This window comes from Bos grunniens, chromosome 2 (assembly GCF_055505025.1).
Source record: "Bos grunniens cultivar Pamir isolate PY7600 chromosome 2, Bosgru_T2T1.0, whole genome shotgun sequence".
NCBI classification, from domain to species: Eukaryota; Metazoa; Chordata; class Mammalia; order Artiodactyla; family Bovidae; genus Bos; species Bos grunniens.
This window is the reverse complement of record NC_141166.1, coordinates 2255807-2280260: the sequence shown is the minus strand read 5'-3', so window position 1 is coordinate 2280260 and position 24454 is coordinate 2255807. Positions and strand designations below refer to the sequence as shown.

General features: G+C 56.0%; 1 long non-coding RNA gene across 1 annotated transcript in view; it reads right to left on the bottom strand.

Annotated features, from left to right (window-relative positions):
- The window catches only part of LOC147377246 (uncharacterized), a 33518-nt gene extending 22191 nt beyond the window's left edge, over positions 1–11327 (bottom strand). Inside the window, exon 1 of the long non-coding RNA XR_015150099.1 lies at positions 10354–11327. This is a non-coding gene — a long non-coding RNA (uncharacterized LOC147377246). The remainder of the gene's footprint in view (positions 1–10353) is intronic.
- Positions 11328–24454: the final 13127 nt, after the last annotated feature.

The window sequence follows — 24454 nt, the reverse complement described above, 5'->3', positions numbered from 1 at the left end:
TGAGAACCAGGGCAAGACCACTTCAGAGTAATTAAATAGAAGCTGAATGCTGACTCCAAACTAGCAGCCATGAACGAGGACACATAACTCACAGAATATATGCCACCAAGGTGGACCCAGCAATGAACTTGAACACTGAGCAAATTCACATACCCGGAGAACTATATGTCTATACCTCTGCAGGCGTATTTTTACGGCCTCAGGCATTGAGCTTGTCAATGGCCTTCAGAGGGACTGAGCTGGCAGAATCTGCTTACAGCCCCTGGCTGATCCTGGGCCTGTTTGCCCTTTGCTCATTTGATCAGGGCCCCCCGGGTGCAGATCCAGAAAGCAGAGGAGCACCAAGCGGAGACACTGCTGGGAAAGGAAAGAACGGAGGCAGGGAGCAACCAAGGCTCTTCTCCCCTCACTTTCTACGCAGGCCGCTGCCGGGGAAGCAGCTGCCTTTCCCCAGGGCGCTAGTGCCCACTGGACAGGATGCTGGGCTTCCAGCTCCCCTGGACCCAGGACCCAGGAACACCCCATCCTCCTGATCTCTCCAGCCGGGGCGTGGTGGCACCCTCCCTCGCTCGTTTGAGTTTTCAGCCCTTCCATCATCGGTGAATGCCAGTTCCTTGTATTAAGGCAGCCTTCCCACCCCAGTTTAAATTCTTAGAGCAGTTTCTGTTTTTCCGGTTGGGGCCTGGCTGACACACGTCCCCAAACCTTTATTTAGTCAGAACCAACCTGACACAGTGAGGAGCCCTCTCGTTAGACTCACTAAATGCTGGATTTCGGAAGAATAAGCCAGCTGGGTGTGTTCACAGCTAAATGGATCACAGGTCTGCAGAGGAAGAGCCAGCTATTTTAGGCTTCACAGGCCACATAGTCTCTGTAGCATACTCTTTTTATTTTTATTAAGCCCTTTAAAACGCAAAAAAAAAAACCCTGTTCTCAGCTTGTGGGGAGCACAGAAGCAAGCCATGAGCAGTCGCTTGCTGACCCCCTGCAGTAGCTGTGAGTAAACACCCTGGCCTTGAGCAGAGCCAGCTCCTTCCTCCAGGCTCAGGGCGGGTCCTGTGACCTGGATCTGGCCTATCGGTGCATTCCATTTCCCTGGCGCTAGACTGCTTCCGGGCATAAAGTAAGTGCTTTGAGAACGGCACCCCCAAAGGGAAACCGCACTGGAAGTAAAGCCACCTACTCTAAGGCAGGCACTGTGCTGGGCACTTCACACGTGTTATCTCTTTACACGCTCACACTGGGGCTTAGTAGAGGTGGGAGTCCCCCAGAGGTACGACAAATAGTAAGCAGCAGTGGCAGATTGTGGAAGCAGGAGATTCAAACCTTTTTACACCCTGTGCCATGCTAAAATCAAGCCCCAGGCTCCAGGCAGGGGAGCGGAAAACAGCAACCCATCCTTGACACGTTGTCGGGGCCCCCAGCTAAGAATGAGCACACTGGACCTGTCCAACTGTAACCACCACTCCTGCTTATAAGCATTTCATGGCTCCCCGAGGCACTTTCATGCACCTAATCTCACCCCATCCTCAACGACTTGGTGAGGTAGGAGCAGGGATCCTATCTCCCAGTTTGTGAAGGAAAAGCCTGAGGTTCAGAGGCACCCTGCCCAAGGTCACACAGCTCACTGGTGGCAGAGCTGGGGTTTGAACTAGATCACGGCCGAGGTGAGGGGACTTGTGAGGTTTATAAACAGGGCCCAGGGACTTTTTCCTAAACCACAGAATCGCCCAGCCAGAAGTTCCTGGGGAGCACCTCCTTTGGCCCACGTGGGAGGCTCAGGGCCTTCATCACTGCCTCTGCAAGTCCCCCGTCCATCCTTCAAGCCCAAGCTCAGGGTCTGTCTCTTTCAGAAATGCTCCCCTGACTGGAGCCCACAGTTCCCCCGTCCTCTGAAATCCTCAGGCAATTACTGCCTGTACCACTCGCTTAGCAATGAGTCCCCTCCAGCCGCCCGACAGCCCCGCTCCGGCGGCCTCTGCCTCCTGCTCGAATCCGTGGTTGTTTCCTAACTCACTTCCCCGGGGGCGCTGGAGATGCCCCGCTGGCCCGGGCTGCGTGTCCTGCTCCTCTTCACAGCCCTGCACACGGTGGGTGCTCAATAACTCTGAATCTGTCCCATCCCAGTGAGCACGTTCCTCTCAACGCCCATCAGTGAGTCTGGATGAGGCGGCCACGGTTGCCTGTTGGCCGTGTGGCCAGGACGGTCGATTCTTTCTTTCTGACCCTTTGTGTCCTCCCCTATAAACTGCAGACTGTCGTTGCGCCTTCCCCACGGGTCTATGAGGATCAGCTGGACTGACTGGGCATGTGCTGTCTTTCCTGTGCCGGCGTTAACGATTCAAGTGGGGCTGCCCCCGCCTCTGCAGGGGTGGGCATGTGATCCCATTGCCTGGAAACACCAACACCTCCTGGAAATGCTGATCCGCCCGGGGTGGGCTTATGCTCCAGGGAAAGCCAGGCAGAGCTCTTCTGTCTACACTGGGTGAGAGACAGCCCCTGTTCCACGCTGGTGATTAAGCCAGGAGAATGGGACTCTGGGGGCAGCCACATGGGGAAAGCCCCGCTCTGGTGGGAGGAAAGGCAGTGGCACAGAGAAGGGGACGGAGTGGAGCAGAATGCAGTGGAGAAAACAGAAGACAGGGCTGAGCCCCTAGACACGGCTGTCCAGGGATCCACCCGGGATTTGACAATCATGTGAGCCGATAAAGATCATTTTGTTGGAGCCAATTTGAGCTGGATTTCTTCACTTGCAAATGAACAGGTCTAAACCAATACAGAGATGTTCATCGCACCTAAAATCCCAGAATAATACCTGACAAAGAGGAGATGCCAGTAAGTGGGAGCTGTTGATGTTTATCACCATTAACAGCAGAAAATGAAAGTTTTTTCTTAGGATGCTGCGGCTTGGTGGCTAGAAGAGGGATCTATCAAATCGTGTTTCCATACTTGAGCAGCTTTGGGTCTTTGGGGCAAGTTAGCCAATCTCTAACCCCTCCGAGCCTCTGCTTCTCCATCTGTAAAGTGAGCTGAGTCATGCCAGCCTTCCAGAACTGTTAGGAAGGAAGCCTGTGTGATGGCTCATCCCGCTGTGTAAGTGCCTAATAAATGCAGGGTTAGCCACTGCACCGCAATCCTTGGCCAGGGATCCCGTCAAAGGACGACATCGCATATGCAGCCCAGCACCCACCTCCTCCATCGCGGAGGCTGAGGGTCAGAGGAGGAATTACATGCCCAGGATATCATAGTGAGGGGCAAGCCTGCATCAGACCGCGTCTCCAGGTTCTGATCTGGGGCTCTGGCTACCATTTTAGAATCGTCCTGCATCTCACTTCCCTCTCAGAGTCACTGGCGTTAGAGCCTCTCTGTCCAGGTATAAACGGGAACAGGCATGTAGCACCATGACCTCCAGCAAGTCACGTCCTCTCCCCGGGGCTCATTTCCTCCGTCTGTAGAATGGGGACAATCGCAGTCACGTGTTGGGCACAGGGACTGTAAGCGTGGTCAGTCACTACTTGCCGTCTTTTGCAAGAAGGGGGAGGAGGAGATGCTGGGTCACGTGGCCACAGAGACGAGTCACTCATCCCCAGAACCCCCCAAATGCCTGGCCTTTCCAGCCCAGCGACAGGTGGGTCCTGCCTGCCCAGTGTCCAGGGTGGAAAACGCCTTCAAGGTCTGCGGTTTTCCTGTCTGCCTCTAGAAGACGGGGTCACTTCTCTAGCAAGATGCAGCCAGGGAGAAAAGGCCCTGCAGGCTCTCCCTCCGGCCCAGCTCTGCACATGCCCGCAGCCAGCCAGAGGCCCTGCCGGCGCCCCCGCCCTGGCCCTCACAGCTCCGCTCACCCAGGGGTCAGCGCCAGCACTCAGCACCCCCTCCCCTTCTGTGAAGAGCAAATCAAAGGGCTGCCCTCCCCCAGGAGGACCCTGCCAGGACTGGGCAGCAAGGCCGCCCGTGTGCCTCCAGCCCCTGACGGTGCCAGGGCTGCCCCAGTGGACGAGGAGGGTGGGTTTCCTCTCTGTGGGCAGGTGGATGGCCTGTGCATCGTGGACTCACTCATCTGTTCACCCGCTCACTCACTGCCCGTCATCCACTCAGCTCCTCATTCGCACCTTCACCCCCTCACCACTCACTGCCTCCCTGATTGACACAGCATCCCAGGCACGTCTTGGGCCCCCAGTTCATATCCTTTCAGAAGCCCCACCTCTTACTCCAGCTACCACTGTGACGAGCATTCTGCACAGATTTCAACCAGCTTGGCGTGGGTGCCACCCGGAGGTACCTCACCTCGGGCCTGGCCACGTCCACCCGCTTCCTGCCCAGAGCTTTCCTTTCTCCATGACGTGGGATCCCACGAGGACCCGCGTGGCACACACACCTGTGTGACCAACAGGGATGGGAGCATCAGTGCCCAGGAGGCACCCTCTGGACAATGGGATACGGAAGCCACTGGGTAAACGTTCTCCCCCTGGGCAGACAGTCTTGAGACATGTTCTACAAGCTTCTCAAAGGTCGCTTGGAATAAAGCAATCAGGCAGTCATAGCAATGACCAATTCACTAAGGAAACTCTGTTATCCAAAGGTTTAGTGGCTTAAAACAACAACAAACATTTAACATCTCAGTGTCTGTAAGCCTGAAATTTGGGAGCAGCTGAAGCTAGGCAGTTCTGGCCTGAGGTCTCTCAGTTTGTTGGCTGGGGCTGTGCTCATCTGAAGGCTTGACTGTGGCTAGGGAAGCCGGTTCCAATATGATACACTCACTCAGGGCACGTTCAGGCTGGCTGTTGGCAGGAGGCTTGCATTCCTCACCAAACGGGCCTCCCCAGGGGACTGCTTGAGCATCCTCATGACGTGGCCCCTGGCTTTCCCCAAACAGGTGATCCAAGAGAGCATGTGGGGAGCCTCAGTGTCACTTATGAAGTCTTAGAAGCCATAGACTCTCAAGTCTCTAGCATCTTATCATTACAAAGATCAGTCCTGTTCGGTGTGGGAGAAAATTCTGAATTCCAGGAGGCGAGGCTCATTGGGGGCCATCCGGGAGACTGGCCACCAGGCCTTCGCTCCCTGCCTCACTCCCCTGCCCTTCACCTCTACCCTGGGATAGCATTCTCGATGAACCATCTGCCCTAGAGACTTTGTTTCAGGCTCTGCTTTGGGGGAAAGACAGACTAGAACACAACCCAGAGAAAACCAAAAGGCACTCTCTCGGCCAATGACGCACACATTCAGCAATTACTGAGCAGCTAGGACTCCCCAGGCGTGCTAATAGTGAAGACCTTGCCTGCCAATGCAGGAGACACGAGGCGCTGGCTTGATCCCTGAGTCAGGAGGATCCCCTGGAGAGCCTGGCAGCCCGCTCCAGTGTTCCTGCCTGGAGAATCCCATAAACAGAGGAGTCTGGTGGGCCACAGTCCACAGGGTCACAGAGTTGGACATGACTGAAGCAGCTTAGCCTGTATCCAATGTGTGACAGCTGCTGCCAGAATCTTGCCCAGCCCCCACACAGCAAAACTCAGAACCTTTCTCCTGCTGAAGATATAAGGAATCAAGACTCGGGGTGTTTCTGGCAGGGGAGCAAATGGAAGAGGAGGCAGACTGGAGCCTGGGGCCAGGAGGTGAAACCCACTCCTAAGAAGCTGGGTGAATTAGAAAGCATCCACTCACTCCTCTCAACCTCCATTTCCTATGTGCAAATCTGACACACTAATCATACACTCACATTACTCCCTGGAGCCCCTTCCTGAACTCAGCAGTCGGGTCCGTCAGAGCAGGTCCAGGCCCCCCTGGTTTGCTTTGTCTCCTTATCCACCGGGGAGCCCTCAGGGAAGGCATCCCTCGTGGTGGGAACCAGTTCAGGGACCGTTATCCTCTGGAGTCTGGAGGGGGCTGAGTTCCCCAGGGCCTCCAGAACCAGCCCCTCTGCCATGCAGTCTTAAAGAGGAAGGGGCGGCAGAGGGGGCCTGGCACGCAGCGCGTTCCAACCAGTCCAGCGCAGAGCTCCTTTCACAACAGATGGACAAAAAAGGACTTGCTGGTTTCACTGAGATTAATTCTAGGTGTGTCCTTTAAGTCTCAAACTGACTTAAGCAGAAAAGATATTACCGGCTCTTGTAAGCAAAACAATCCAAGAATCCACATCAGGCAGGGCTGGATCCAGGGGCTACGAAGATGTCTCTATCACCCAATCTCTTGTCATCTCGACTCTGTGCTCCTTCGTATTGGCCTCGTTCTCAGGCAACCCATGGTGGCAGGAAGCCCCAAGCTGCAACCTCCCAGGTTCGGAGTCAGTGGGAAGAATGCTGCCTTTCTCTAGCAGCGGTTCCAGCAAAAGCCTCATTTCACGTCATTTCAGCACATACACACACCAAGCAAATCCAACGATCTTACCGGTCAGACTGAGTCACACTAGGGCCAGAGAGCATTCCCACCTAAGTGAACCGGGAAGGCAGGCAGAAGCAGGTGGTTTCCATCCCCAGGAGAATGGACACACCAGTCAGAAACCAGCTGGCCTCGATGTCCCCACCGTCTTTCACTTCTCTCCTTGGCTATGGCCCTTGTTAAATCCAAACACATGGTGGAGCCTTCCAATTGCTTAGAATCACTGGTTCATGAGCCATCAGAGCCAGAGGGGCCTTCAAATGCAACCAGTTCATAAACGGCAAAGACACGGCACACTTGCCGTCACTCTCCTCGCCCACCCCCAGGCAGACATCACTAATAGATCCCAGCTTCTCCCTTGCCGTCACTCTCCTTGCCCACCCCCGGGCAGACATCACTAATAGATCCCAGCTTCTCCCTTGCCGTCACTCTCCTTGCCCACCCCCGGGCAGACATCACTAATAGATCACAGCTTGTCCCTTGCAGTCACTCTCCTCGCCCAACCCCTGGGCAGACATCACTAATAGATCCCAGCTTCTCCCTGGGCCGAGACGCAGATCCAGAAACTCCCAGCACAGCACTCCAGGGAGACCCTGCTGATTGATCACAGCTGACTCCTGGGATGAAGCCCACATCCATTCCTGTATCTGTACCAACATTTGATGAATGGGGAAACAGACCTGGGGAGAGATTGCTTTGCCCAAGATCATGTACGAAGGGCTCTCCTGTGACCGTCTCCTCCTGACTGGAAAATAGGTGGGGTTGTTGATCTCTCTGTGGCTACAATCGCTTCCTAATAACTCTGTGGTTCTTACACCTTCCTTTCTCCTTTTCTCTGTCACTAGGCTCCCTCGTCAGGGCAGGGGGACCAGCCAACACTGCCTGCAGGAGCAGTAATTGTAATAAAAGCTCATTTCTATTGACTATTTACTCTGCCAGGAACTGTGCTCCAGAGCGCCTCCTCCACGGAGGTGTGACAGGTAGGTGGTATCGCAGAGTGGGGCGCTGTGAATCACGTTGGCAGAGATATGTGCTCACTGAAATGGTCACTCGTATCTTAGATCAGGTTTTCAAGAAGCAGAACCTGGGATGAGATTTGCAGACAAATGCTTTTTTAAGGGAGAAACTCTTTTAAAAACTTTTTTTTCATTGAAGTGTACTTGATTTACAATGTTGCGTTACTTTCGGGTATATAGCAGTTATATCTCATTTCAGTTACACATATATGTTCTTTTCAGAGTCTCTTCCCTTACAGGGCTACTACAAAATATTCCCTGTGCTATTCAGCAGGTCCTTGTTGGCTATGTAGGGGCAGCTCTTTAAATAAACTAGTGGCAAGGAACTTGCCTGCTGATGCAGGAGACATAAGACATGTGGGTTCGATCCCTGGGTTGGGAAGATCCCCTGGAGGAGGGCATGGCAACCCGCTCCAGTATTCTTGCCTGGAGAATCCCAAGGACAGAGGAGCCTGGCAGCCTACACGGTTCACAGAGTCGCAAAGAGTCAGACATGACTGAAGCAATTTAGCACACACGCCCTTAAACGGATGAGAAGGGCAAGAAGCTAAGCAGATATGTGATTCAGATAAAACGCAGCTTCAGCTTGAGCCCATAGGGAGTGTAGAAGTGTAAATGGCGCCGCAGAGTTTGTCCCGCCTTAAAGGAAAGGTGTTGGATTTCTCTGCCCCCTACACACACACACACACACACACACACACACATATATACACACACATACACACACACACACACATACACACACACATACACACACACAAACACACACATACACACACACATACACACACACACAGAGAGACACACACACACACAGACACACATACACACACACACACACACACACACTGCACTCACTGGCCCTGGGGGCCCCCAACTCCAGCATCATTGGTCAGAGTTGGAGTAGGGGACTCCTCCTCTGGGTCCATCTTCAGCCTGAGGCAGGAAATCAGAAGCTAGTTCCCTGCCGTCTCCAAGTTAAAGCCCAGAGATTAAATCGTTGTCCAAAGGACAGCTGGAAAGAAGTGGAAAAAGCATTCAAACCTCCAGGCCATGGTTTCTGTCTGCTAGCGGACCTCTGAGTAGACAGCCCACACAAGGACTCAGGAAACCAGGGTACTTATCCCAGCACCCCAGCTATCTCCATGGTCTGGGCAAGGCCTTCATCATCTAACTTCCCCAGGCCTCAGCTTATTCATCTACAGAATGGTGGGGGGGTGGGGATATCCCAGCCAGGCACCCCCAGGAGTCCAGACGAACTGGGACCTTGGCTCAGGAAGGAGCAACCATGTCTTATCCTCTTCAGATTGCTGCTCTGTTACCTACGGGGAGGGGGACAGTGAGCAGCCGGGTGCCACCCTGACTGTAAATGTATTTCCACTCAGGCCCTGGCCCTGGCCCGGTGGGCCCTGGGGCTCAGGCCAATGATGTGGAGTTGGGGTTGAGGGTTGAAGGATGGGAGCTCCTGGAGGCTGTCTGGGGATCCTGGATCCCAGCACGGCATCTCCAGTGTAGCTGGGATACAGATTTCTGAAGGGAAGTACATTTGCAGACTCCTACTATGGGTCCATCTTCGGGTTGAGGCAGGAAACAGAAGCTAGCCTGATGCATTTCTTTCATAAGCAAAATAAGTGCATTTCTGTTTCATTAAATAAATTTCTGGCATCAACTTCTGGGATGCTCTAGAAAACTCTTCTCTGAAGGGTGAACGAGAATCTAAACCCTGGGAAAGATTTCAATGATCTTGGATGGTCCGGCCTCAAGACGAAAATGCATAACGTGACTCAAGAGCGTAAAAGGGACCTTGGGGGTGGGTGCCAGACACTGACGACGGAGCAGAGGCCAAGTGTGCGGCCCACGTCCCCACTCCTCCTGACATAATTATGGAGAAAGAAATGCCACCATCCCTTTACACGAAGGAGAAAGTGACGCTTAGACGTGTCCAGTCACTTGCCTCCCAGTTGCTCAGCCAGGGAGCGACTGGGAGCTGAACCCGTAACTTTCTGATTCCAAGGCCTGTGTTCACAACCTGGAGAATACCCACAATAGGGAGGCAGAGTTTGGGGGTGACCTGCAGGCCCTCAAATTGGGGAGCCTCCTGCTCAGGGGAGGAGATGCTGAGTACCCAGGGCATGTTGGTATATTTCTCTCCCTCTACAGGGAAGGAACTGCCAGGAGTTTCCGGGCCCCCATCTGGCAGTGTGGGGAGGCCCGCACAGTCTCTGAGGGCGGCTGGGAAACAAGCGATCCATTCAAAGCAAAAACTTAGGGGCCAGTCCCTGCTCACAACCCGTGGCATACCGATTTCCCACTGTGGAGAGACATGGCGGCCAGCGATGGGGAGAGAGAAGGGGAACAGGTCACCGAAAATACCTGAAAACACTAACTCAGCCATCTGGCATCTGGCGAGCGTGTACACAGACGTCAGGGCCTCCTGGGAGGACGGAGCTCATGAAGGACGTTCCGACTGAGCTGAAGGCAGAGCCCCCTGGGGCCTGGTTGAGCGTGGGGTCCGAGGGCACCGAGCCTGTTGGACCAGCCCCAGCCTTGCCGACCCCTGGCAGTGGGGCCGGCCTGCGGGGGCCAGGCTGGGGCGGAAGCGGGCAGGCGCAGAGAGCCCCCTTCCCGGGGTGGGCTGTCTGCCAGCTGGGCCTTGGGGCTGCGAGGGGCTGCATGTGTGCTGAGCACCCAGACTGTCCTCAGAGGAACCAGCCAGCGCCTGACTCCTCCCAGCCCATCACCTACTGTGCCACCAGCACCCGGGTCAAGCAGCACATCCTGAGCTGTTGCTATGTGCCAGGCGTTCACACACACACACACACACACACCTGGGTCAAGCAGCACATCCTGAGCTGTTGCTGTGTGCCAGGCGTTCACACACACACACACACACACACACGTCTCACGTCGTCCTCACTCCCTGCAGGTGCTGTGTGCAGGGGGCACTGGTGGCTTCACCTACCTGCCGCCTGTTTCTCTTCCTTCAGGAGACATCGCCATACTCTTCCTTTCCATGGGTCCTTAGGGGTGGGTGGGGCTAAAGCACTTCCCCGCCCTCAGAAAGTGGGCACCGTGCCCCACGTCTGGCCAAGCAGCATCCTCCACCCTCGGCCCCTGGCCTTGGTGATTGGCTCAGAAACGGGCATGGAAGGATGGGCAGCTGAAAGAGTTTGGGGTGCTGAGCGAAGGTGACACAGGTCGTCACATCAGCTCCGACTAGAGTGACATCTGCCTCGGGCCCCAAGCACGTTTGCCCGTCTTCCCTCCAGATCACGATGCTCACCCTCAGAGCCCGGGGAGGGTGGCAGACAGCTTCCGTGCCTTGTGAATTTCAGCTGGTCTGCTTTTGGCCAACGTGACGCCCCAGAAGAGCTTTCACTGGGGCAGAGTCCCTGGCTGCAGATGGAATTCAGCAGCTAGACAGAGTTACAGGGAGTGAGGGCTCACTTCATCTTCATTTAAACATCTGGGACTTTTACCATAACCTATAATACAGGTATTTGATGAAAACTGTTTCCATTGCCTCTGCATCAGATAAATGGTGCCCCCATGCGCCAACGCCTGGCTCCTCCATTCTCCAGAGCCCCAAGTCTGCTTCCCCTGGCTTCATAGTGACTCCCGGAACTATGCTCTTTTTGTTGTGATTGGTTCATTTTTTTTTCCCCAGATTTCACCAACAAGTGAGACCGTATGATGTTTGCTTTTCTCCGACTTACTTCACTCAGCATAAGGCCTTCAGGGTCCATCCGTGCCGTCACACAGGCAGGGTCTTCTTTGTTTGTGGCTGAACGGCATCTACCGCGTACGTGCGTCGCACGCTTCATCCGCTCATCCATCAGCAAGCGCCTCGGCTGTGCCCACGCCCTGGTCACTGTACCCACGCGGTGATGAACATGCGGTCACACGTCTCTTCCAGTTAGTGCTGTTATTTCCACTGGATAAATACCCAGAAGTGGAGCTGCTGGATCATATGGTAGTTCTATTTTTAATTCAAGATCCTTGACTTAATCACATCCACGAAGAGCTCTTTTCCAAATAAGGCCACACTTCCAGTTTCCAGAATTAAGGCCTGCTGTCTCCGGGGGCCGCCGCTCAGCCTGCTACAGGGAGTCGAGTTTCACTTTCCAGCTGGGAAACCGAGGCCCTGAAGAGCGAGAGACTCTGCCCTGGGTCACTTTGCTGCTGTTCAGTCGCTCAGTCGTGTCTGACCCTTTGCGACCCTGTGGACTGCAGCATGCCAGGCTTCCCTGTCCATCACCATCTCCTGGAGCTTGCTCAAACCCATGTCCATTGAGTCGGTGATGCCATCCAACCGTCTCATCCTCTGTCGCCCCCTTCTCCTCCTGCCCCCAATCCCTCCCAGCATCAGGGTCTTTTCCAATGAGTCAGCTCTTCGCATCAGGTGGCCAAAGTATTGGAGTTTCAGCTTCAGCATCAGTCCTTCCAATGAATATTCAGGACTGATCTCCTTTAGAAGGGACTGGATGGGTCTCCTTGCAGTCCAAGGGACTCTCAACAGTCTTCTCCGACACCACAGTTTGAAAGCATCAGTTCTTTGGCGCTCAGCCTTCTTTATGGTCCAGCTCTCGCATCCGTACACGACTCCTGGAAAAACCACGGCTTTGACTGTATAGACCTTTCTCGGCCAAGTGGCGTCTCTGCTTTTTAACACGCTGTCTAGGTGTGCCATCCTACTGGGGAGCCATTCCCTTCTCTGGGGGAGCGTCCTGACCCAAGGGTCAAGCCCAGGTCTCCTGCATTGCAGGGAGATGCTTTACCGTCGGCGCCACCAGGGAAGCCAGCCCGGGTCACCGTCAGCATAATTCCTGGGGGAAAGGACTCTGAAAGGAGAACAAGGAAAGACTTGCACTGTGAGATGGGAGAGGAGGGGCTGGGAGAGGACGGCGTGGGTCAGAGGGCCTGAGAGAGGGCCTGAGACAGGGCCTGAGAGAGGGCCTGAGACAGGGCCTGAGACAGGGCCTGAGACAGGGCCTGAGAGAGGGCCTGAGACAGGGCCTGAGAGAGGGCCTGAGACAGGGCCTGAGAGAGGGCCTGAGACAGGGCCTGAGAGAGGGCCTGAGAGAGGGCCTGAGACAGGGCCTGAGAGAGGGCCTGAGACAGGGCCTGAGACAGGGCCTGAGAGAGGGCCTGAGAGAGGGCCTGAGACAGGGCCTGAGAGAGGGCCTGAGACAGGGCCTGAGACAGGGCCTGAGAGAGGGCCTGAGAGAGGGCCTGAGACAGGGCCTGAGAGAGGGCCTGAGACAGGGCCTGAGACAGGGCCTGAGACAGGGCCTGAGAGACGCCCCAGACAAGCAAACTTCGAGGAGGCCACGCTGCCTGCAGCCACCCTGGACCAGCGGGCAGCGGGACTGTGCCCTGGAGCCCAAAGGTGGCTGCTGGCACATCGCCAGACTACACTCTAGTTACGACACCTCTGCCGCAGGAGCTCCTGGAGCTGGCCCGGAGGAGCCCTGCAGAGCCCCGAGAGCAGAGCAGGAACTGACGGAGCAACTGAGGCGTGGAAGCCTCTGGGACACCTCCAGAGCTGGGGGGTACAGGAGGGCGAGGTGACACGGGCAGGGGCTTTTCTTGGTTCCAGCCACAGGTGCACCACTGGCTGGCTGCGTGACCTCGGGCAAGTCGTGGCATCTGGATCTCAGAGCCCCTACCAGCACCCTGGGGAGGCAGTTGGGCGCATTTAGGAAGAGACAGGTGTGCAGGTCCTGGGTGAAGGCTGGTGCTCAGGGTGCGTGCGTGTGGATTCCAAGGGTGATGGCACTGATGGGCGGGGAAGGTCAGCTGGGCTGGGGTTCGGGGGGTTGGGGACAGAGGCTCCCCGAAGGCTGGGGGTGAGCATCTCAGGAACTCCAAATGGCAGCCCACTTCGGCTCCCTGGTTCGGAGGTTCTTAGGGAACATTAGTTATCTTCCTTGTCTCTGCTCCCCAGAGGGGACCACCCAAGGGCAAAGGGGTCATGGCAGGCAGCTGGGGGGGCACTCCTTACAGTCAGTCAGCAGACGGCAGAGAGGAGGGGCGTGCATGCTAAGCCGCTTCAGTCGTGTCTGACGCTTGGCGACCCCGTGGACTGTAGCCTGCCAGGATCCTCTGTCCATGGGATTCTCTAGGCAAGAATACTGGAGTGGGTTGCCATGCTCTCCTCCAGGGGGTCTTCCCGACCCGGGGATCGAGCCCACCTCTCTTGAGTCTCCTGCATTGGCAGGTGAGGTCTTTACCACTAGCGCCACCTGGGAGCTTGTGCTGAGTGAGGGGCAACCCTCTTCTCCAGGAAACCCGCTTTTATTTCTTGCCCCAATGCAGCGACATGGGCTGACTGTTTCAGCATCGACCGGCGGGCTGTGGGTACAAAATGGCCTAAACGCGGGCCCTATTTACAGTATTTACAGTCGGTGGGCCACTCTGCTTGTCTGACCAGGAGATCCCGAAGTCTGTCTGGGGCCATGTCTTCACCCGTCAAACTTGCGGTCCCAGGGAGCAAACCCTCCTCAGAGTGCAGATTTGTTTAATCACCGTGTACTGAAAATCTGCTTCCAACACTGAGCCAAGTGCTGGGCAGAATGAGAGATGGAAATGAGTGTCAGGCGCCCCAGAGATGAGCAGTAGCAGCATACCGAGCCTTTATATCACACCCCCTTTGCATCAGGCCCCTTAAGCCTTCACCTGTGAGGGGGTCCATTCAACTTCCCAGTTTGTGAATTCATACACAGGGGCCCATACGGCTCAGTGATTCGCCCATCGCCCAGCTTCCAAGTAGAGGATATGGGGTTTGAACCCAGGCAGCCTGGCTCCAGAGCTGACGCTCCACGGGACGAGGGCCTGGCCAGGCCCAGGGACAGTGAGTCTAAAGCGTGGGTGAGGGCAGCGGTGAGAGGTGAGGCCTGAGATGAGCGGAGTCCACATCCCAGAGGCAGGGCTATGTCTCCCGAGGGAAGGACCCTCAAGTTCATGCCCTACAGACAATGGAGACTGATGGAGAGGGTGGGAGCAGGGGTCAGGCAGGGTCAGATGTGGAGAGATCACCCTGGTTTCATTACACAGCAGAGTTGAGATATGAGGAGAAGGTGTTCATTGGCCCCATGCTTGATCTCAATGCTCCAAGCCGAGCTGTTGAGAAGCTGGGGGGAGGGAAGGAGACAGGGGCTGGCACTGCTCTAGGGGTGGGTGGGCAGGGAGCCTCACCAGTTCTGGAAGGAAGAGCACCCACTCCAGCATGGGTGAGGCCAGTCCCCAGCTCCGCCCTTGAGCGTCCTTAAAGGTGCAGCCCTCCTGTTTAGGCGCCAGAGCTCCTTGGCTGTTCGCTGGCTCACCCCACACACGATCCATCTCCCTGACCTACGGTCCCTGCCTGCTGGTCCTCGCGGACAAAGTCTGGGTGGGTGAGGCCCTCAGCGCATGGCTGCTCCCTAGCCAGGGGCCTGGGGAGGGGTCGGTGATGAGCAGGGTAGGGAAACAGATATGCCAGGGGGAGGGGAGGGGGAGGGGAGGAAGGAGACCATCACAGAGGGGGTCCCGAGCCTCAGGGTTGCAGGAATTCCTGCTGCCGGGGAACAGACCTGGGGTCTCAGAGAGCCTGCCCAGCCCCTCTTGCCACATGACCTTGCAGAGTCACTTTAAGAACACTCCAGCTGAGCCTCCATCCTAAAGGAGATCAGTCCTGGGTGTTCATTGGAAGGACTGATGTTGAAGCTGGAACTCCAAGACTTTGGCCACCTGATGCGAAGAACTGACTCATTTGAAAAGACCCTGATGCTGGGAAGGATTGAAGGCGGGAGGAGAAGGGGATGACAGAGGATGAGATGATTGGATGGCATCACCAACTCAATGGACATGAGTTTGAGCAAGCTTCAGGAGTTGGTGATGGACAGGGAGGCCTGGCGTTCTGCAGTCCATGGGGTCACAAAGAAACATGACTGAGCAACTGAACTGAACTGAACTGAGCTGAGCCTCAGTTTCCTCATGGGAAAATGGCCAGAGCATTGGAGCCAGCCCGGTTTCAAAGCCACAGCCTCCAGGCACCCTCTCCCTTCCCTCGAGACCCAGCTCTGAGAGGAGGCTAGCCTCATGGGGCGTGGTGAGGCCACACCCTGCCTCTCAGAGCCAAGCAGGTGGGGGCAGGCTCACACCGCTGCCGCTGCCGAGACTCATGGCCAAAGAGAAGGTGTTCCTTACAGCCAGCACTTCCAGGTGAAGGGGCCTGCCCCACCCCTGTCTGCCCCAGAAGGCTCTGGAAGACCCCGCCTCCCCCGACCCCCGTCGCTGCCTAGCGACCCTCCCAAAGAGCTCAAAGTGCCTTTTCCTTCCTCTGCGTGCTTCTTTGATTGTCCCACAGTCCTGGAGCTGAGACAAGAAAGTGCTTTGAGCCCCAATCCCGGCACTGTCTCCTTGAATTTTTTTGTAGAAATTCTCCAAAGTTGGTGTTCTATGGGCCGAATTGTGTGCCCCCAAATCCATCTGTTGGAACCCTGGCCCCCACCCTCCCCACTGTGATGGATTCGGAGACGGGGTGTTTGGAAGGTGATTAGGGTTAAATGAGGTTGTAACGGTGGGGCCCTTGTGATGGGTTAGTGCCCGTACAAGAGGCACCAGTGAGCTCACTTAAGCTCTCTAGGACACAGGGAGAAGACCGCCGTCTGCCAGCCGGGAGGAGGAACCACATCACCCAGTACCCTGCTTGGACATCCAGCTCCCAGACCTGGGAGATAAGCATCTGTCACTTAAGTCCCCCTCCGCCCCAGCCTGTGGTGTTCTGTGATTAAGACAGTATGATCACAAACAGGCCCAGGTCTCTTCTCAAAACCCCTTCACATCAAACTACCTGCAGCTCCTGGACAAACGGGGCTGAGTCAGCCCGGACGTGCTCACACGCTGCTCCCTCTGCCCGGAAGGCCCCGTCCCTCATCCGCCTATCTCAAGACGAGATGCCACCGGCACCTTCTCCTTGGACTGTCTCTGACTTGTCAGCTGGCACAGACCTCTCCTTTCTGTGCAGCCCACGGCCCCCGTGAGCTACCTGTCCAAGATGCACGGGAGCGAGGGCAAGCATCTCCTGTGCTGCCATCCTCATAAGAGCCCAGGAACCTCAGCGTGCCTCAGTGTCCACATCTGGGAAATGGTGCCCATCTCACTGGAGTGTTGTGAAGACTGAATTACTTAACACACAAACTGCTGGCACCCACTCAGCTGCTATTATTATTGCTGTGGTGGTTATTGTCACTTTGAATCTCCATGGTTAATAAAAGAGATGAATCCTTAGCCCCATTGCATAGTTGAGAAAACTGGGACTAAGCAGTGGTGGGGGAGGGGTGCTTGTTCAGGGTCGCTCAGCCAGCCGCCAGCAGAGCAGAATCCAACCCCGAAGTCTAGGGGTGCATGTTTCTGCACATCATGCTCCACGTATGGGGTGGACACACCGAGGACCAGGCGTGGGAGAAGGCCCTCACCCCAGGCCATGGACCGGTCAGCCGCTGCAGAACACGGACCCGAGCCCAGGCCCCCGCCCGCTGGGCCGACCGCAGCCTGCAGCCAAGCCCCAGGGGTTTCTAGAGGTGGTTTCATTCGCCCCTGCGCCCCTCCCCCGAGGCCAGCCCCGAGTTGCCAGCAGCAGCAACGAGTGATGGAGCAGGAAGTGATAAACACGTCCCTGGCTTCCGTGAACTCCCATCCAATTTACTGTTCCTGGGCTCACGCCAAGAGTGTTTGTGTTAATAAACCGAATGGACTTTTCAGAATCCACCACAATGACTGATGGCGGAGTCAGAATGAAATCCTGGCAGCTCTGCAGCCTCCTTCCTATGGAGCCTGAGGCAGGGGGGATACGGGGCACAGTCTTCTGGGGTTTCCCGGCCCCAGGGACCCCCAGAGGCCATCTCTTCCGGGGCCCTCAGTGTACATGTGGGGAAACTGAGGCAGGGGCGTTGCTGGGAGCAGCGTCTAGTATTACGAGGTCCTGCCCTCGGTGTGGGTCAGAACTGGGGCCTGAGGTAGGTAGTAGGTTTTGATGAGTCTGGGAGCCCTGGGCAGGGAAATGGGTTGGAAAGAAGGGTGACGGTGTGGAATTGAAAACCAGGGCACAAGGGGTTTGGGGGCGGAGACCCAGCACAACCCAAGCCCAAAAGGAAAACGGTTAACCTCACTTTAGGCGGATTTGAGTCATCCTCCTAAACGATTTTGCCAGCACAACCTGAGCCCCTGGAGGGGCTGTCAGCCTGAGAGGCCTCTCTGCCCCCCACCACTGGCCTCCCCTTCGTCAGGAGCCAGGCCCCCTTCACTGAGGCCCTGAGCTCCTTTCCAGAGTTTGTCCCGCATCTCCAGGACCAAGCAACACAGACTCCAGCAACAGCCCTGGGAAAACCCTCGCTCACATTCTGAAGCCCCCAGGCCTGGAGCTGTCTGCCCCTCCCGAGGCCTGATCCCTGCAGCTTCCCTGCTGGCTCCGCGGTAAAGAATTAGGCTGCAACGCAGGAGATGCGGATTTGATCCCTGGGTCAGGAAGATCCCCTGGAGGAGGAAATGGCAAGCCGCTCCAGTATTATTGCCTGGGAAATCCCACAGACAGAGGAGCCTGGCAGGCTACAGTCCATGGGGTTGCAAGAGTCAGACATGACTTAGCGGCTAAACCACCACCACCAGGCCAGATCTCTCGCCATGATGGCCCCATCCGATCTCCAACCTCACTTCTGCCCAGCTCTGGCCCGACACCCCAGGCCAGGCCCAGGGCGCCCTCTGAGCGCATCCCTGAACAGATGCTGGGCGACAAGCCCAGGGGAGAATGGAGAACAAAGATCCTCCCACTGTCCCCTCTGCTTCTGCCATCAGAGGGTGAAAGCCAGGCAGCGACTCCAAGCTGCCCCTGTGGGAGGAGGTGGCTGGACGGGGTCCTGCCGGGATAATCCACAGTCCCTGGGTTATGGAGAAACAGGTGGTAACTCTCAGGCGCGGTTTGATCCATGTCCTGCCTTGGAAAACCTGTAGGGCTGGGGTCCCTGCCATCTGGGAAGGGTGGACTCCCGAGCTTTCAAGACACCACGACCCTCCAAGTGGCTCCAGCTCACCCCGAGGGAGCCTGGACCCCAGTTCAGGCCCGGTGGGGCCCTGCCTGCTGCAAGGGGTATCTAAGGCAATGGAAGCAGGAAGGGCTCCCTGATCCCCTTCCCACCCACCCAACTGCCTCCAGCTTCAATCAGAGCCACTTTGCTTTTATCTAGTTTCTGTGGAGAATTTCCCTGTAAGATTTTGTTTGAACAAAGCTTCCCTCCACTACAAACATTTTGCAAACCTCTGATCCAGCCCTGCCCCCCATGTTTGGCAGCCAGCAGAGGTTCGCAGCCAGGTGGCCTGGAGCCAAATCCTATTTATAACACTTACTAGCTGGGCACTGGGGGTTGCGGGGGGGAGTCTCTCCCCTTCTCTGAGCCCCAGTTTCTCCATCTATAACATGGAGAGCGCATCCGGTCTGCTCTAAGAATCTGAAACATGTAAGGAGGTTGTCTGGCGAGCTGAAATTCTTTTCAGTTGCAAGTGAGGACACTGAGGACACGCTTGGATGTCTGCACGGCCACAGAAGGGCTGGCACCCCCACCCACCCCGACACACGGCGCCGGGCTGGACACACAGCACCCCCACCCACGTCGACACACCGCGCCAGGCTGGACACGCAGCAGCCTAGTGCCCCGCCGCCCCTCCAAGGCCCGCGGCTCGGGCAGCCCCAGCGTCTCTGCCACCACGGCCCTCGGAGCGCCTCGCTGGCCCTGACGAAGCGTGAGGCTCACAGGGCCGGCAGGCCTTATGGAGCAGCACGCGGAGCGGGGAGGCGGGGCGGCAGGAGACGGCCGACAAGCCTGCCTGTTGCTCACGGAGCCATCGCCGCTGACACTGCCGCTATTTAGCATTTAGATAACGCTCTATATTTCCACCAGGTTTGTTGCCCGGATCGTCAGGAAAGCAGTGAGGAGGGTGAGATGCTGGCTCCAAGCGAGGAGCAAGAATTGACTGGACCAGCCTGTCCGCCCTGAGCCTCACTCCAGCATGTTCGTCCACTCGCTCAGTACACAGCGGTGGCAGAGCCTCTAGAACGTTCCATGTCGTGGGCTGGGCACACGGTGGTTAGACTCAACCCCTGCCCTCCAGGAGGCGCAGTCCCTGGAAGGAGGCGCTCAGCCTGGGAAGTGTGGTCCCTGCTGACCCCGGGGACGGTTCCCTCCCCAACCACTGAGCACACGGGTGCGTGCCCCCGGGGGGGCCGCCCCTCTGCACTCCAGGGCAGTCAGAGGGCACAACCACCCAGAGGTGACCGGATCCAGCTCTCGCGGGAAAAGACACGGCGTGGACCCTCCAGCCCTGAGTGTGGATTGTGTCACGGTGTCCAGACTTCCCCAACCACATCCCCTGCTGACGACAGCAGCGGTGCCCGTGGAGCCTGTGGAAGGCAGAGCCGTGAATGACATGCCCTGGACAGACTTCCCTGAGCACCGGGCTGCAGGCCGAGACCGTGACCCGCGGTGGGGATCCATCTGTGGCCACGGTTGCGGCCAAAGGGGGCATGGCCCCTGGAACGGAGGAGCCATGCAGGCCCAAACTGTCCCGTTCACCACTGTGATCTCCAGGGCCCAGACAATGCCTGGCGCTCAGCACACACACGTGCCGTGAACGGAGGAACGAGCGAGGGATGTTAGTCAAGTTTCTTCCTATGGCTGCGGCCCTGGCTCAGGGTCAGCCGGTGTTCAGAGACAAGTCAGTGTGGAAAGAGACCTGAGCCTTCTGGAGCAGGCACTGAGGCCAGGGAGCTGAACAGAAACTGAGGGACCCACTCGGTGGTTAAGCCACCATCGTGGTTTCTCCAAGGTCCTATACCCGCTCCCAGACTCACTGCACCTCCAGGCGCTGAAGACCTACTACAGGATAATATCCATTTTTTACGGGCCTCTGGCCCATCTAACCCTCCCACCACCAGCACCATCACCTCCCCCACATACAAAAGAGTTGATACCATCAGGAAGCTCTGGACCTCTAGTCCCAGCTGATCTGATCGTACTGTGGTATCAGTTCAGTTCAGTTCAATTCAGTCGCTCAGTTGTATCTGACTCTTTGCAACCCCATGGACTGTAGCCCACCAGGCTTCCTTGTCCATCACCAACTCCCGGAGCTTGCTCAAACTCACGTCCACTGAGTCGGTGATGCCATCCAACCATCTCATCCTCTGTCGTCCCCTTCTCCTCCCGCCTTCAAACTTTCCCAGCATCAAGGTCTTTTCCAATGAGTCAGTTCTTTGCATCAGGTGGACAAAGTATTGGAGTTTCAGCTTCAGCATCAGTCCTTCCAGTGAGTATTCAGGACTTATTTCCTTTAGGATGGACTGGTTGGATCTCCTTGCAGTCCAAGGGACTCTCAAGAGTCTTCTCCAACACCACAGTTCAATGCCTCCACGTCATTGTAAGAATAAGGCCAAGCCCCTTGGTGTGGCACTCAATGCCCTGGCTACCTCTCCAGCCCACACCTCACCTCTCCAGCCCCAGCCCAGGCTTCATGCTCCAGCAAGCGTGAACACCCTGTGTTCTGATGAATTTCCAAGTCATTGCACATGTAAATTCCCTTCCATGCAACGCCTTTTACTTCCTTACAAATATGACAAATAATTGATTTTTTAAAACAAGCATCTTTTTGACAAGTTGACCACTTCAGTTTGATGTTCCTTTGCAATTGTCCTTGTCACATGACGTATGGTAACTACCAAGTGTATGCTTATCTTTCCTGCCTTTTATAATTTTCTGCATCACCAGGATCCAATCTGAGGCCCAGAACTTCATCACCACTGTCACGACCATCCCCACCACCGTGGTCAACACCACTGCCACACTCGCCACCTTCATCACCACTGTCACGAGCATCCCCACCACCGTGGTCAACACCACCACCACACTCGCCACCTTCATCACCACTGTCACGAGCATCCCCACCACCGTGGTCAACACCACTGCCACACTCGCCACCTTCATCACCACTGTCACGACCATCCCCACCACCGTGGTCAACACCACCACCACACTCGCCACCTTCATCACCACTGTCACGAGCATCCCCACCACCGTGGTCAACACCACCACCATCACCCCCATCACTGCTCTCCCCGCCATCACCGCCCACTGTCCACAACTAATATCCGTTACTCTGCGCCAGGCAGTATACTAAGATCGTCACATCATTTTCTCTGCTAATCTTCATAACATTCCTGCTGACTGAAAAAAGAAAATAACACGCAACCTGAAAGTTAAGAATTACATTTTATTTGGCAGACTTCCTAAGGACTTCAAGCCTAGGAGACTGGAGTCTCAGATAGCTCTGAGGGGCTACTCTGAAGAGGCAGGTGGGGTGGAGAGCCAGGCTATTAGGAGTTTTTGCAACAAAGACCAAGTGATTGGAAGGTTGAAAGGTGATGTCAATTAAAGAAAACAGATATCTCAAGGTAAGGAGCTTAGCACTTTTCTATGTATGGAAGATGCAAGAGTTGGGCTCACGGCAAGCGCTCCTTTGACAGGCACTCAGTTGTCTGGGGCCGGTATCCTGTGCCCTCTCACTGAGCCGCGGCCGGCTGCCAGATGCTGGGTGCCCTGCTTCCACCCTCCCCTCCCTCGGGGCTCAGCTTCCGGGAGTCTGTGAAGGGATAGGCTGGTGGAGGCAGTGCCCTTTGTTTACTGGCAGGGCGGGCAATATTTTCCACTCGCACCCCCACTGAAGAGGAAGGCTGCATACTCCTCTCCACGGCATGGATGAAGAGACCGAGGCTCAGGCAAGATTCAGCAACGCCCGAACATTCAAAGCCCAGCAGTGTCTCCCTTATCCCAGCAGGGAAGTGTTAGTCGCTCAGTCGTGTCTGACTCTTTGCGACCCCATGGACTGTAGTCTGCCAGGCTCTTCTGCCCATGCAATTCTCCAGGCCAGAATACTGGAGTGGGTTGCCATTCCCTTCTCCAGGGGATCTTCCCAACCCAGGCACTGAACCCCGGTTTCCCGCATTGCAGGTGGATGCTTTACCATCTGAGCCACTACGGAAGCCCTCAGACAGGGAAAGAGCCTAGATAATTCAAAATTCCTCCTCAGACAACAGTACTTCTGCTTGACTTTGGAATATCTTGAGAGGTCAAGCACTCAGAGAGCCTCTTATTTCTGTGGATCCCCGCACAGCCATGGACACCACACCCTGGATGTGAGCCTCTGGGACTAGGCTCTCTGCCGCCGTCTGCTCCCCTGAGCGCAGGGTCCACTCCCAGCCACTCAGCCTACAGACTCTGCCCAGGGTCCGGCCCCGCACGGCTGCACCACGAGCGTCTCAGCCCTGGAAGGGTCAATTCCAGGCAGCAGCCAGCTCCTTGGATGACGTGATGATGAAGAGGAAAAGAAAATTTTAAACAACCTCCTGCCCCTTCCGCCTCTGTAACTCACCTTGCCCCTTGAAAAGTCTGGATCACGTACGTCACGCAGTCTCAGAAAGTGGGGCCTTTCAATACTAGGAACTGGAGCTTATCTCACTCACCCTTGTCCTGCTCTTTGCAATCGCCTGGCCCCTGAAAACCTGCGTGATCAGGCCTGTCTGTGCAATGGTCAGGCATCCCCCTCCCCATCTTGACTGCTGTTCCCGTGTGCGTGAAGCCCCTTAGTTTAAACCAGCCTATTAGCAGCTAGTGTTGCCCACTACGGTCTGTCTATAAAAACCCTGTAACCCCTTTGTTCGGGGCTCAGAGCCTGGAGTGTTAACTCCTCTGGGCCTGCCGGCGTAATAGACCTGCGTTCTCTGACTCCCCGAGCGTGGGGCTTGGTTTCTCGAGCACTGGTTTCTGCAGCACCGGATGCACAGACAGGGAGCCCCTCCGGCCAGCGGGCCAGCACTGCCCCCTCCTCTGCATCCCTCCCGCACTCGCTGGGCTAGAGAGCGGTGGGGAGAGTCCCCCCAGGCGACGCCATCCCCCTGCCGGTCTTCCCAGCACCCCCCGGCACGGTCCTCTCCGTGTTCAGATGGGCTGCCTGAGACCCACCGGAAGCCGGCCATGCCCACAGCTCTCACAGTAACATCAGGCATCTCTTCACTGCAGACCACGCTCTACAGCCTGGAGCTCACCCCAAGGTGACTTTTCTCCAGAAACTCAAGGGTCAGGGGGTCACTATGTCCTGCCTCCTCCCAGAATCAGACGGTATTACGGAAGCATCAGGATACAATTTCAGTCCCTGGCCCTTCCGCTGATCCTGTCTGTATCAGGATACAGCCACGTGCTATATTGATGAAGCGGGTAATTAAAAGTAGAAGCCAATATTGATTAAGCTCTAGGTAATGTTTCAAGTACTTTCCAGGTATTCAATCATCTCATTCACACACAGACCGAAGAACAAAGATCGCCCATAATTTCCATTTTACAGGTGGGAAAACTGAGGCCCAGAGAGGCGAAGCTGTGTGCTACAGGTTCCCAGTGAAAAAGTGGTAGCTCCAGACTCACTTGTACATTCTTGGGGAGGGAGGGGCACAGCCTTCCCTGGTGTCCTGTCCCTGAGAAGACTGCATCTCCCCTCCCCAGCAATGCCCCCGACCCACCACCCTGCATTGGTAAGGGGGGAGCAGGCATTGTGCTCGCTTTGACTCACTCTGCCCACCTCCTCCCTGGCTCTGGCAGCAAAGGTGCCTTCCAGACCCAGTAGGAGGGCCCCTGGACCAAGCCGAGCCCCGCCAAACCCCTTCACCAACAGTCGTGCTGACGTCTGACCTCCGTCTGTGTGCCTCGGGCACCTGCCTCTCAATTGGTTCCAAGACTGGCACGTAGCGAGGGGTCTCTACTGTCCCCCGTTAAACCCCAGTAATTATAAATACGTAAATAAATCAGTAGTGCTTACCCCCATTGGAACTCATCACCATCTAAATATACCCCCTTCTAAGCGTGAACATTACCACTGTTCCACACCACACTTTGTTTAATAACAGAAATAACAGGAGTAAGAAAAGATCGCTGCTGTTTGGCGTCTGCAGTACGGCAGGTGCGAGGCATCATTAATTATTACACTTCATT